We start from the raw sequence: 14,835 nt of genomic DNA, 5'->3' as shown, positions 1-14,835 counted from the left end.
CTCCTACAGGCACTTGCCCATTTCTAACAGCTAAATACTCCTGATTTTGTTCACAGTCTCAGCCTCCACTGGACAATCAACTCAAGAATTTCTCATTTTAATTAATATCTATTGATAAAACAATTTCTAGGCACACAATTAGAAATTAAGTGAATAAGATTTGCTGCCTTAGAGTAAGCAAAATATAATGCTGGATTTGTAAATGGTATTTTTATCTTACCAAGATAATTACACTGTTTAAAAATAAGTATACAACCTGTAGATTGAAGATTCCTTCTCTTTGTAAATAAAAAATCACACACATTTGCAGAGAAAAATGCACGGAAGTATTATTAAAATGGTTAAGCACAGCTTATTTTGATTTTCAATCCTTTGCCTTCTTTTTCCTAATTTTGTGTAATTTTTATGTATTACTTTAATTATCAGAAAAATAGAAGCATTCTTACTTTGAAGTCTTTATTGTTTCGTAAAGTGTTAAATGTTTTAAAAGGAAAAGCAAGCTTTCAAAATTTCAGACACTTCATTTAAGCACCTTCACATAGTACAAAAATCTTCACCACCCTAGAAGCAAGACATTCTCAAAGAACCACGGTGAGAGCTGAGAGTCAATATTCTTCAGAGAATGGATATTCTGGGTGACCAATACCACTGAAAGAGAAGAAGGAGGATTCATTTATTAAATCAGCCATGTTGCCATAGAGAACATTGTTCTGTGAATGTGGTCAGGAAGGGCTAAAACTCTAAATCTACAAACAGGTGCCTCCTTCTCCCCCGACAAGCACACCTGCAGGTGCCTGCTCCATGTGCACACGGCACCTGCACGTCCAGTCCCAACATTCACGTGTAACATTCACTCCACAGTGACAGGTAGGTTGACTCAGGTTACAATTTATACAACAGCACAAGACATAGGACTAACTGTGGGCATCATTTCAGACACAGGTGGAACTTCTGTCCCTAGATGAGGAGAAGAATCACAGTGAACAAATTAGCTACTCTTTTTCACACATCCATGGATAAGCAGATACTGAGAACCCCCCAAAATTCAGGGTGTCTCCATTAAGGAATTTGTCATCTGATGAAGAGATACCACGTACACCTCAATAATCACACAGCACAAAGTGGGATCATTATTTTCTTACTTTCAATTCAGTTCAGTCACTCAGTCCTGTCCAACTCTTTATGACCCCATGAATTGCAGCACTCAAGGCCTCCCTGTCCATCACCAACTCCCTGCATATTTAACTTATATGCATAGAACATCATGAGAAACGCTAGGCTGGAAGAGGCACAAGCTGGAATCAAGATTGCTGGGAGAAATATCAATAACCTCAAATATGCAGATGACACCACCCTTATGGCAGAGAGTGAAGAAGAGCTAAAAAGCTTCTTGATGAAAGTGAAAGAGGAGAGTGAAAAAGTTGGCTTAAAGCTCAACATTCAGAAAACGAAGATCATGGCATCTGGTCCCATCACTTCATGGGCAATAGACAGGGAAACAGTGGAAACAGTGTCAAACTTTATTTTGGGGGGCTCCAAAATCACTGTAGATGGTGATTGCAGCCATGAAATTAAAAACACTTACTCTTGGAAGGAAAGTTATGACCAACCTAGATAGCATATTCAAAAGCAGAGACATTACTTTGCCAACAAAGGTCCGTCTAGACAAGGCTATGGTTTTTCCAGTAGTCATGTATGGATGTCAGAGTTGGACTGTGAAGAAAGGTGAGCACCAAAGAATTGATGCTTTTAAACTGTGGTGTTGGAGAAGACTCTTGAGAGTCCCTTGGACTGCAAGGAGATCCAACCAGTCCATTCTAAAGGAGATCAGTCCTAGGAGTCTCTTACTTTATAATATATTAAAACATTACTTATTCAGCAATTTGTATTACTGCCGTTTTCCTTTTTTCCATGTTTGTACTTTTCATTCTAATGTGTTCTTTTAAATCCAATTTATTATAAAGTGCATTTTTAGCAATTCCATCTTCCAGGAGCTGTGCTATTTAGTTGAGCCCACAAAGATAAGCATTCACAGCCCAGTGAAGGAGAACATAGAATTAAAAAGCCTTAGGGAACTTAAAAGCCTTTGAGTACAGAAGAGGAGCTTTCCATGTTTTTTCCATGTTTCATATCTTTTCTTAGAATCATGATATAGCTTTGCAACAACAGGGGCAGTTTTGAGATCTTTCACTGAAATTAAATCTTCATTTTGCCATTATTTGTATTCTCATTTCTCAAAACTCCCTTCCAAATTTCTATTTTGTCTCTTCAATTCTGATCTCCTTCTTCAGTAATTAGGCAGCTGGAGTTGCATGTTAGTGACTAAGTCAAAATCCAGGTGATAGGGGCTTCCAAAGGGATGTACCCCTGATGGACAGAAACTACAGTGGGGTAAGTGTTAACTCAGAAAACCAAACACCCAGCCGATCTTCCCTGGGCGTGTCCTGCTAAGGACACAGAAGTCATTCAGTGGAGGGTCAGTTAATGACCTACTTGTAATTCAGTTTTTTGAAATTATAAGGACGATGAAATGGGAGTTGGAATATGGAAAACGGCCAATGAAGAGATCAATTTGAAATAAATGGATAATGTCTTGGAGAAGAAATGCCCATTAGGGAGAAAACCCACCAGCCACTTAGGGGAGGGGGTCGAAGTAGGTCCCCCGTGACTTCTGAGCACTGATGCACATTGGCCTGCCTGGATCCCTCCAGAAAAACATTAACATGACATTTTATGACTGTACGTAGGCAAACACCAACGCAGGCTTCCCAGGTTGTTCAGTAGTAAAGGACCCCACTGCCCATGCAGGAGACATGGGTTCAACCCCTGGGGTGGGAAGATCCCTCGGAGAGGGAAATGCCTGGGAAATCCCATGGACAAAAGAGCCTGGTAGGCTATAGTCCATGGGGTTGCAAAAGAGTCAGACAGGACTTCGCAGCTGAACAACAACAAAACATGTGTGTAATGCATGATGGAGTCATTCTTATATAGCTGTTATTAATATAGCTATTACTAATATAATAATTTTCCCCTGATACAAAAAGAATTAAAGAAGAAACACGTTCACAGGTCCCTGAAAGAATAGTGGGCTGCAGGCACTGTGCCCTTTGTGTATCCTGGGTCCCTCGACCCTCCACCCTGAGAGGAGGCACACTAGTAGTGAAATCACCATGATGTCAAATCTGGGGATTCTACTGATGGACTGTCCTGGGCACAAGTCACATTTCTGTTGGTCAGAGATGGATCCTTGGAGGAAACTTCTCATCTGAGTTCTGCAGGAAGCCCCTGGTTTATGCCTACACTGGAAATCAGGACTCTCTTCCCAGAATTAAGCTTTTGAAAAGCTTAGTTCTCCTGCTGACCTGCCTGCTACAGAAAACAGTGTATGTGTGAAATATCTGCAAGTCACTTACAATAGTATCTCATTATATCTTATATTTCTGTTGATGCCATCGATTGCTTTCACGTCCTCTGGACTTAGCTCAAAGTCAAACACCTGGAAGGAAGGAACAATCGCATTAACCTCTCCCCCAAGGAGACAGCCTCCCCTCTGGAGACTGGAGGATTTTCCAGCTGGATAGAGACACGAGAAGGGGACAGGGAAGCCGTGTTTGTCCTCAGCTTTCAGGAGAACAACCTGGGACCCTCTCCTGAGTTCTCATCTTTCCTTCCCACACCTTCTCCTTCTCTGGCCACTTCACAAACATTATAGTGCATCAGTCCTTTATCTTTCTAAGTGAATCACTTGTGACAGAAAACAAACTAAAATCTTTTTCCAAACACATTGCCTTTGGACACTCCTGACTCAATACGATATCAGATTGATTATACACTTTGCAGCCAGAGATGGAGAAGCTCTATACAGTCAGCAAAAACAAGACCAGGAGCTGACAGCAACTCAGATCATGAACTCTATTGCCAAATTCAGACTTAAATTGAAGAAAGTAGGAAAAACCACTAGACCATTCAGGTATGACCTAAATCAAATCCCTTATGGTTATACATTGGAAGTGAGAAATAGATTTAAGGAACTATATGTGATAAGCAGTGCTTGGTGAACTATGGACGGAGGTTCATGGCATTGTACAGGAGACAGGGATCAAGAATATCTCCATGGAAAAGAAATGCAAAAAAGCAAAATGGCTGTCTGAGGAGCCCTTAAAAATAGCTGTGAAAAGAAGAGAGGTGAAAAGCAAAGGAGAAAAGGAAAGATATAAGCATCTGAATGCAGAGTTCCAAAGAATAGTAAGAAGAGATTAAAAAAGCCTTCCTCAGTGATCACTGCAAAGAAATAGAGGAAAATAACAGAATGAGAAAGACTAGAGCTCTCTTCAAGAAAACTAGAGATACCAAGGGAACATTTCATGTAAAGATGGGCTCGATAAAGGACAGAAATAGTATGGACCTAACAGAAGCAGAAGATATTAAGAAGAGGTGGCAAGAATACAAAAACTGTACAAAAAAGATCTTCAGACCCAGATAATAATGATGGTGTGATCACACACCTAGAGCCAGACATCCTAGAATGTGAAGTCAAGTGGGCCTTAGAAAGCATGACTATGAACAAAGCTAGTGGAGGTGATGCAATTCCAGTTGAGCTATTTCAAATCCTGAAAGATGATGCTGTGAAAGTGCTGCAATCAATATGCCAGCAAATTTGGAAAACTCAGCAGGGGCCACAGGACTGGAAAAGGTCAGTTTTCATTCCAATCCCAAAGAAAGGCAATGCCAAAGAATGCTCAAACTACTGCACAATTGCACTCATCTCACATGCTAGTAAAGTAGTGCTCAAAATTCTCCAAGTCAGGCTTCAGCAATATCTGAACCGTGAACTTCCTGATGTTCAAGCTGGTTTTAGAAAAAGAAACAGAGATCAAATTGCCAACACCCACTGGATCATGGAAAAAGCAAGACAGTTCCAGAAAATTATCTATTTCTGCTTTACTGACTATGCCAAAGCCTTTGACTGTGTGGATCACAATAAACTATGGAAAATTCTGAAAGAGGTGGGAATACCAGACCACCTGACCTGCTTCTGAAGAAATCTGTATGCAGGTCAGGAAGCAACAGTTAGAACTGGACATGTATCAACAGACTGGTTCCAAATAGGAAAAAGAGTACATCAAGGCTGTATATTGTCACCCTGCTTATTTAACTTATATGCAGAGTACATCATAAGAAACTCTAGGCTGGAAGAGGCACAAGTTGAAATCAAGATTGCCGGGAGAAATATCAATAGCCTCAGATATGCAGATGACACCACCCTTATGGCAGAAAGTGAAGAGGAACTCAAAAGCCTCTTGATGAAAGTGAAAGAAGAGAGTGAAAAAGTTGGCTTAAAGCTCAACATTAAGAAAACGAAGATCATGCCATCTGGTCCCATCACTTTATGGGAAATAGATGGGGAAACAGTGGAAACAGTGTCAGACTTTATTTTTCTGGGCTCCAAAATCACTGTAGATGGTGATTGCAGCCATGAAATTAAAAGGCACTTACCCCTTGGAAGGAAAGATATGACCAACCTAGATAGCATATTCAAAAGCAGGGATATTACTTTGCCAACAAAGGCCCATCTAGTCAAGGCTATGGTTTTTCCAGTAGTCGTGTATGGATGTCAGAGTTGGACTGTGAAGAAAGGTGAGCACCAAAGAATTGATGCTTTTGAACTGTGGTGTTGGAGAAGACTCTTGAGAGTCCCTTGGACTGCAAGGAGATCCAACCAGCCCATTCTAAAGGAGATCAGGACTGATGCTGAAGCTGAAACTCCAGTACTTTGGCCACCTCATGCGAAGTGTTGACTCACTGGAAAAGACCCTGATGCTGGGAGGGATTGGGGGCAAGAGGAGAAGGGGACAACAGAGGATGAGATGGCTGGACGGCATCACCAACTCAATGGACATGGGTTTGGGTGAACTCTGGGAGTTGGTGATGGACAGGGAGTCCTGGTGTGCTGTGATTCATGGGGTCCCAAAGAGTTGGACATGACTGAGCGACTGAACTAAACTGAACTGAACTGAAAAGTGTATGTATCTATTTTCGTATTATCTTAGATAATCAGTTTCAGCTAGATTACAGAACCAATTTAAATGGAAAAATGGAAACAATTGATCAGGGGACAATTTCCCTTCCCCTTGACTTGGCCTGACCTGTAACCTGTGGCACTGAACAGTGATATTTCCCAGAAGTGCTGAGCCAGATCTGATCTCAGACAGGAAGAGGATTTTTTTCCTAATCACTGACGGGATCACAGCACTGTGCTGAGATGAAGACCAATCAGTTGACAACAGTCTAGCCAAACATATATGAAAAACTATGCAGAGAAGCGTGCATGCTCCTCAAACAAGAGCCACATCCACCTGCTAAAGCAGAACTGCAGAGCTGCTCTGCACTGAACTGTAAATGCATGTGTGAACCCAGCTAAGAGGACAACAGCTTAGCTGAGTGCAGGCTGACTGTCAAACCACAGAATCAAGAGAAGCATAACTGTTCTCTACATTAAATTCTGAAATTGGGGAGTTTTCTGTGCAGCTACACTAAGGGGAAAATGTAGGTCTCCCACACAGAAGTCTAAAAAGAAACAACCTAGCTAAGTGGACAAAGTCTTGAAGAGGAGCTTCTTGAAGGCAGAAACTCATGGAGATTAAATGTATGAACATGCAACCTTGTTAGTATTCAGGGAAATACTCTGTTTTCCCCTCCACCATGTTAAATTACAAGGAGAAGCTTGTGACCTGGAGCAGGGCCCTCAACCAACCACACAAGCCCCCTGACCTCAAGACTCCAGCTTCATAAATGGGAGAAAGAAATTTCATTTTTTCTCAGCCACTCAATCCGTGGTATTTTGTTGGAGCAGTCCAAACAGCCTAAAAAATTCACAGTTTCATCAACTAAGAACAAAGATAATAAGATGCCATTTGCACAAGGTGACAGAATAAATTGCAGAAGTAACACTGGAAATAAATCTCTGTTATCTGTCCAACCTTGGCTCAGATGGTAAAGAATCTGCCTGCAATGCAGGAGACTCCAGTTCAATTCCTGGGTTAGGAACATCCCCTGGAGAAGGAATAAGTTACCAACTCCAGTGTTCTTGGGCTTCCCTGGTGACTCAGACAGTGAAGAATCTGCCTGCAATGTGGGAGACCTGAGTTCAATCGCTGGGTGGGGAAGATCCCTTGGAGGAGGGCATGGAGACCCACTCTAGTATTCTTGCCTAAAAACCCCCATGGACAGACCAGCCTGGCAGGCTACAGTCCATGGGGTCACAAAGAGCAGACAAGACTGAGCAGCTGAGCACACACATCTGTCCAACATTAACCCTCTCCAGCCATGCCACCTTTCCTGTTGCCACATCAGGAGGAGAAAACTACCAGGAACACACACAAGGTATTCATGCATAGGGGAGAACAGGTGTCTTTGTCTTGACTCAAGGAAAGTCTTGAGAGACGGATAAAGAATGACTCTCGTGAAGGATATTCCTTAGAAGCCCTCTACCCACAACCCCACTCATCATCACCTGTATGTTTTCTTTGATCTGCTTCTTGTTGAAACTCTTGATCACAACCACAACCCCACGTTGTATCTGGTAGAGGAGGGCAACCAGAGCTGGGGTCTGCTTGTTCTTTTTGGCAATGGCACAAAGAACCGGGTCCTCCAAGAGAACGGGGTGGTTCTGGTTCACCCTGGAAGGAAATTCAGAAATGCTGAGGAACTGAGACTAAATTCTCAGTGTCTAAGGAGGCTTCTCAAACAGACCAAGTAGGTCCACTCTAGACCAGTGCTTCTCAAAGTGTGCTCCAGGGACCAGCATCATCAGTATGACCTGGAATCTTGTTAGAAATACAAATTCCATGACTTAGTTGAAGACAAACTGAATCAGAACCTCAACTGAGTCACCTCCCATTCTGTGTTTACAAAGTTCTGCATGTAATTCAGATTCATGATTGAGTTGAGACCAAGACTGCCAAACTCGTGGAATTTTTTCTTTACTTCTCAGTTATTGTTGAGTACTGCATGATTTAAACCATTTCATCAAAAACTGAATTTTAGGTAAACACCATGTTGTCTTCCTTAGGGTTCATTACCATCCTTTTATTCTTTGGGATCCCAGAGCACTATAGGCAACAAGAACAATATCATGGGACTTGCAGAAATCCAATAGTTTACCCTGATTGAGATAAGAGTGACATTCCACCTGTAGAATGCCAACAGAGAAGAGTGTCAGATTATATGGGAAAGTAATATTAATAAAACAGAGAATTAAAAGTTTAAAAAATGCTAAAGGAAAAACTACAACTTAAATGTAAACTTGAAATATCAACATCAAGATAAAAATAGAGAAAAGTGTACTTAAAAGTTAATTTTATGATAGACTTGGATGAGAGAACCATTCCAAGCTTGAGTAATCACAAGGTGAGCTCTACATATGAGTAAATGTTTCTGAGTAAATATTTTATTGATTGTTAATATCACCGTGAGCCGTTAAATTCAGCCTTTCACCTGGATGACTTTCATAGTTTTCAGCACATTTTTGGTACTGAAGACCCAGAAAAGCTGAAACACTAAGACTAAGGATTCAGCCATCCAAACCCCACACAAATTTTAAACCAATATTGTCCGATTTAACTTTCTTTACACTCTATGCCATGTTTCGTGGTCCTCCTTCCCGTCCATAAGTTCCCTCCCAGGCACTTTCAACATCCATTTCTGGACACCCTTTAGGCTCAGGTGAACACCACCTTCCTCTAAGTTCTGGGTGACTAGTCTAACCCTTCTTCACCTCCCTTACCTTTCCTCAGTCTCCACCACAATTTAGCAGGACCCCCCACCCACCCCCCGCCGCCAGCTTTTCCACCCAGACTTTATCAAACAGAGATACCACTGTGGGTTCTATTCATGGTATTCCATCCACACAGAGGCTCTGCCCTCTAGAATATTCTGCCCACAAAGGTCGGATGAACAGGAGGGGAGGACAGACAGACATCAGGCTCCATGGCAAGAGGGAGGTTGTAAAGAGCAGGAGGGAGAGGAGCCGAGCTGCTCGCCTGGTTGCAGACGGGGTTGTACTTGAGCCCCGGCTTGTCCAGCTGCTTGTGGTTGAAGCTGGACACCCCGATGGACTTGGTCAGCCCTGCATCCTTACACTTCTCCAGGGCCTAGGGAAGAAGGGGGGGTGCGCAGTCATTTAGAATGGGCAATAGAGCAAAAATAAATGCTGAAAAATTATCTATCAACAAGGTCACCCATCAAGAATCAATTGCTTATCAAGAGGAAAAAAGAACTTGTGACACAAAAGCAACAATTACCACTTCCTCCTTAGAAAAATCCCTGAGAAGACATATCACACGGAAGGAAAGAGATGCCCGTCTTCCCTGTCCCATATTCTCCTCCTTCGTTCCTCTCTGTGAGCATTCCAGCAATGGTTTCCTCCCCCAAACCCCAGCATCACAACCCTTAGATTCATGAACTGCTGAGTCTGATGGTCCACAGCCCATTCTCACAGGTGGAAGAAATGAAGGAGGTCCTCCCTCTCCTGGCTCCTCCCCTGATTTGCTCCTCCCTAGACTCACCTCCCATGTACGACAGAGACCCACTGAGTCTAATATCATTTTTCCATTTTCATCTTTTGGAAGTAATTCCTCCCCTGGCTGGAATAGAGGTAGTCATTTTAGAGATGTCACAAAGTAATATCTCTACATTTAGCCTGGCTGCTTGGCACCAGGTAGTAAACCTCCATGAGGTAGGTGTTACAATATTCTGGATACTAGTATTTGCATATATGGAGTTGTAAGCAATGTCTTTAGGAGGGAGGCATATTCTAGTCTCTTACACTTAATATATATATTATATATTATATATATATATGTTGTAATAAATATGTTTTTCTAGGTCCTAAAAGGAAATTCCCACAACTTTTGCAGATTTTGTCTGTTCCTTGTACTTGGCTCTTTTGAAATGCTTCTCTTGAGCTGGAAAAGGCAGTAAGTTATGTGACATAATTTCCAGAATAAAAATATCAATCTTGATGTGACTAGATAATCAGACTTCCTTTTCCATCTGAGCATCAGATGCCCTAGGCAGGCATGTGAACCAGCAAGGCTCTGGTTAGGTTGATATGGAATATGGAAGATCCAGACATGCTCTCAAACGTTCGTGACCATGAGCCTTGAGCTGCCCCAAGACCATATTTGCCACCAGTCGAAATGTCAGTAAAAATAAAGCAAATCATGAGTAATGCCATTATGTGCGTGTTTGCTAAGTTGCTTCAGTCATTTCTGACTCTTTGTGTCCCCATGGACTGTAGCCCACCAGGCTCCTCTGTCTATGGGATTCTCCAGGCAAGAATACTGGAGTGGGTTGCCAGACTCTCCTCCAGGGAATCTTCCCATCCAGAGATCAAACCCACATCTCCTGCAGCTCCTCCATTGCAGGCAGATTCTTTACTGATGAGCCACAGGGAAAGCCTCCAGTGCCATGATAAGAGATAGAAAAAAATAGACATTTCTGAAGAGTATAGCAAATTCTTAAATCTATCCATGACTTGGACTTCCCATCTACATAGTCCTCTAAGCTATTTTGCATAGAATGGCTTGAGTAGATTTCTGTAACTTAAAATCAAGAGTTCTATATAACACAGTTTTTTGTTGTTGTAGTTTCATTGTGGGGTTTGTTTGTTTGTTTTTTCCCTCAGGTTTGTGGGATCTTAATTCCCCAAACATAGATTGAACACCTTCCCTCAACTCAACTTGCCTCAGCAGTGAAAGCATGGAGTCATAACTACTGGACTGCCAGGAAACTCCCGTCTACATAATAATACAGCACAATAATACAGTTCTTAAAGTCTAAGTGCAGTCTACAAACTTCATCATGGAGACAAGCAACAGTGTAGGCAAAGTTTCCCAAGTCCCTATGATGTCTGCTAGTTTTAGCACCCAGATGGGGCACCCACCAAATCTGCTCAACTCAAAAGGATGAAAAGGGATAAGAACTCATCACATTCGATGTAAGATAGTGTCATTGTTCATCATGGCTGCACCAAACTCTTGTTTCATGAAATCCCTAGAGTCTCAGGAGTCATATTCAAGACTATGTGCAGAACCTACCTATTTCTATTTCCTCAAATTTTTGAGGTAGACATTGAGAGATTCTTTAACTCCTTTCTCTGGGAGGCCTGTAACAGATTCAAAGAAAATCAGTAAAAAGATGATAGCAAATGATTATTAGGGGGATTCTACTCTAGTGAAACCCTTGCTATAACCTACTAAGACAAATCTTTAATTCAACAATCCATGCAAATTGATACACATTCTGCAAAAAAGAAGTACTATAGCAGTGATTACACAAATTTCCAACCTTCATGGCCACTGGGAAATGAATGCGATAAAGATCAACATAGTCCAGTTGGAGATCTTTCAGTGACTTTTCCAAGGCTGGTCGGCCCAAATCTGGTCAAAGGAAAGTGCACCAAAGCTGCAGAGATTAAAGAATGGAAGCTGTGTTAATAATACTTTAGGAAAATTGGGGGGGGGGGGGGAGGCAGTGGCAGTTGCTTAAAACATGGATTTTGGAGTATTACTTCACTGACCAAAGATTGAATCTGGGCTCATGGCAATAAAGCACTGAGTCTTAACCATTGGACCACCAGGGAATTCTAATACTTTAGGAATGTAACAATAAACATGGGTCACCAAGCAACTCTTTATCAAACAATGATCTTATTATACAATAGTCACCTGGGCACAATCAGTTGCCCACATGTGCACACACATGCCACGCACATAGCACTTTTGAAGTATCGAAAATGTCTTCTCTCTTTGCAGTGCCATCTGCAATCTTGCTTCGAATGGCTTGGCCAACCTGCTCTTCATTTTGGTACACACAAGCACAGTCAATATGGTGGAACCCAACCTATAGCAAATTTGGTTGCCTCCAGAGCTTCGCTCTTAGTAACCTACATGAGCAACAAAGGTAATACTTACATATTCACATGGGTTAAAAGATTGTTAAAGCACAAGCTTTGATCTTCCCAAGATTCAACTTTTCTTTGGGTAGTTCTGTATGTGTGTGATGAACCCATGACAGTTTCCTGAATGTCCCTGGTCAGCAATTAAATGGACACCCAGGAACTCATCAACCTCAGGCAATCAGTGGTTGATCAGAGGACCCGAAGGCTACCTCCAGGTTCAATGATTAGCTGTTAGAACCCATGGATAGGATTTATATTTTGAGATGTCTGAAGCAAAATTGACAAAGGTACGAGATGTATGGTAAAAGCATCAAGAAACAAGGTGAAAACTTCTAAGACTTCTGGCTACCAGTGAAGCCACACAGAATACACCAAAAAAATATATATATATGCATATATATATAGTCAAGGTATACAAAGTGATATTTTCATAAAAGTGCATGCATGCTAAGGTGCTTCAGTCATGTCCAACTCTTTGCCACCCTATGGCAACCAAAGCCCACCAGGCTCCTCTGTTCAAGGGATTCTCCAGGCAAAAATCCAGGAGTGGATGGCCATGCCCTCCTCCAGCGTTCTTCCCAACCCAGGGATTGAACCCTTAACCTCTTATGTCTCCTGCACTGGCAGCGAGGTTCTTTACAACCAGCACCAGGTGGCACTAGAGGTAAAATACTGTCAGTACTGCTTATAATTACCCACTGTTATTGATGATCGCAGTCAAGCTACCAGGAGATCCATCACCTCACATAGCTATCTTGTGAGGGGGGTTGTGAGAACACTAAAGATCTGCTTTCAAATCTGCAAATCTCAAGATAGAATCCATTGTTATCAACTGGAGTCACCGTCCTGAACATCAGGGGTCAAGACTTATTCATCTCAAACTGAAGGTCTGTCCCTTTGACCAACATCTTTCCCTTTTCTCCCAGCCTTGTCCTCAACTTCTGGTCACCATTTCTCTACTCTCTTCTTCTGTGAGTTCCACTTTTTTAGATTTCACCCATATAGAGATCATGAAGTATTTGTCTTTCTATTTCTGGCTTCTCTCATTTCACTTAATGTTCTCTCCAGGTTGATCTGTTTGGTTGCAAATGGCAGGATTAACTTTGTTTTTAGTGCTGCATAATACTCCATTTCTTTTTATCGGATTCAGAATCTTTCCTGTTTCAAGGAACTAGATAACTGGTCTGACTTCCCTCTGTTGGGCCCTGGTTTTTCTTAAATACTCAGTTATTTGGGAATGTACCAAGAAATGAACCAGTAAGCTTCAGTATAGCCTGGTCCCTTCCCTCCCCTCATCCCACTTTGCACCACAAGGAAACAAGCCCTGTCTTCTGTCTTGTAAAGGTCTCTGAATATTTCCTTCTGTTTTATAGACAAAGAAGTGAGACACAAGTTAAGGACCAGTCAGCACCTTGTCCAGAGAAGGCGATGGTACCCAACTCCAGTACTCTTGCCTGGAAAATCCCATGGATGGAGGAGCCTGGTAGGCTGCAGTCCATGGGGTCGCTAAGAGTCAGATACAACTGAGTGACTTCACTTTCGCTTTTCACTTTCATGCATTAGAGAAGGAAATGGCAACCCACTCCAGTGTTCTTGCCTGGAGAATCCCAGGGATGGGGGAGCCTGGTGGATTGCCGTCTACGGGGTCACCCAGAGTTGGACACGACTGAAGTGACTTAGCAGTAGCAGTAGCAGCCCCTTGTCACAGCTACCTACTCTAAAGACCAGAGGGACAGAAAGCTGTCTGGCTTCCAGTCTAGAAACTTGTCCACTAGCCCCTCATTTCCAAGCAATGAAAACTATACTTTAATAAAGAGACACAACAAAACCCAAAAATACTTTACAAAGCCTGGCCTGTAAGACTGTAGCTTATCCCCTCAAATGACAGTACAATTTCCATTAGAAGAAGTAGTCAAGCAGAAATGGAAGTAGAGTGAAAAACACAACTGCAGCTGCAGTGTGTCTGGCCTGGGACCAAGCAGACACTCGTAGTAGAAAAGCAATTCCCTCCCATTAGTTTTCAGCCATTGCATCTTCAGGACCTTGTACCTCAAATATTTCTCTAGGTCGTGTCTTTTTGGAAGGAGGAAGGAGTTCTGAAACTACTAAAATATACAGAGAAACCTGGCCATTGCAATCCCCCTCAGAGAGAAGCAGCTGACAGTCAATGTTCTGGACAGCAGAGTCTCACTGCTTCTGCTAAGCTGGGAAAGAGATGGAAACTGGAGGGGAACCCAGAGAAATCTGCAGGTGAGCACAGCCTCAGACCCTGATGCAGAGTGAAGATTGGATGCTCTCTCCCCTTTCACAAGGCATGGTTCTAGCCTGGTTAGTGGAACCATGTGACCCTCCCAGAGTCACACAGGAGCTTAGTGCTTGACAATGCAAGTCCTTTCCAATTATGTTACATCTACTACTATTTATATCTCAACCTCAAACCACCTCTGTTACTCTTTAGGTACAGTGATGCCAAATCCCAGGACAGGAATGAAATGGCTATCATTTAGCTTCACTCTCTGGCCTTTGGGATCCATTGCCTGTTTCTAACCTGAATAAGCAGACTGATCTTTTCTTCTGCTTTTACAGGTTATAAATAACAGGACATTAACACCCCAGCTGACTGTCCAGTGTTAGCAGATACATTGGAGGAGGATAAGGATTAAACCAGTGCCCAGAGAGTAAGAAGAGAATTGAATCCAGTACAATTGTTTTTTTTTAATCAGAAAAAACTTAAATTATATAATGATAATATCTGCCAAACAATTATTGACCAAACATTACACAGACACCTCCACATATCAGTCAATTCACTTTTTTAATTATGAAGCCAACTTTTGATCAAACATCAACTGAAACAACTACTTCATAGTACA

At 42.1% G+C, this 14,835-nt stretch overlaps 1 pseudogene; it reads right to left on the bottom strand.

Moving 5' to 3' along the window:
- Positions 1-442: 442 nt before the first annotated feature.
- On the bottom strand, positions 443-14,496 carry LOC138416996 (dihydrodiol dehydrogenase 3-like; annotated as a pseudogene).
- Between the last annotated feature and the right edge of the window lie 339 nt (positions 14,497-14,835).

Source organism: Ovis canadensis, chromosome 13, assembly GCF_042477335.2.
Source record: "Ovis canadensis isolate MfBH-ARS-UI-01 breed Bighorn chromosome 13, ARS-UI_OviCan_v2, whole genome shotgun sequence".
NCBI lineage: Eukaryota > Metazoa > Chordata > Mammalia > Artiodactyla > Bovidae > Ovis > Ovis canadensis.
The sequence above is the reverse complement of the archived record's forward strand: the minus strand, read 5'-3'. Positions and strand labels throughout refer to the sequence as shown.